Source organism: Penaeus monodon, chromosome 19 (assembly GCF_015228065.2).
Source record: "Penaeus monodon isolate SGIC_2016 chromosome 19, NSTDA_Pmon_1, whole genome shotgun sequence".
Taxonomy (NCBI): Eukaryota; Metazoa; Arthropoda; class Malacostraca; order Decapoda; family Penaeidae; genus Penaeus; species Penaeus monodon.
The window spans coordinates 36,285,008-36,285,325 of record NC_051404.1 but is presented as its reverse complement, the minus strand read 5'-3'; the positions used below and the strand labels follow the sequence as shown (position 1 = coordinate 36,285,325).

Below are 318 nucleotides of genomic sequence, written 5' to 3'. Positions count from 1 at the left end.
CGTGTGCGTGCACGTGACTGTATGTATATACGTGTGTAGACTGCACCACGCGCGACACGAACACAATTACATTTTCGCTACCTTGCCTTCTCTCCCAAAACCGCCCTCCTTCACCCCCCCCCCCTCCACCACCTCCCTCTCGTTGGCTACCGCGAGAGCCGGAGGAATCTGGCGAGCCGTGGGGTGGTACGCAGTGGTATCGCCGGTGCATTTATTATGTTAATGACTCCGTTCGGCCCGGACAGGTCGCTCTCCTTGGCGCGTCACTCGGACAGCTTCAAGGGGGGTTTCATTAAGGCCAGGGTGAAAACAAGGTAA

General features: G+C 57.2%; 1 protein-coding gene across 1 annotated transcript in view; it reads right to left on the bottom strand.

Annotated features, from left to right (window-relative positions):
* LOC119585401 (SUN domain-containing protein 2-like) overlaps positions 1-318 on the bottom strand; it is a gene marked incomplete in the record, with an annotated part of 88,891 nt that overhangs the window by 60,812 nt on the left and 27,761 nt on the right.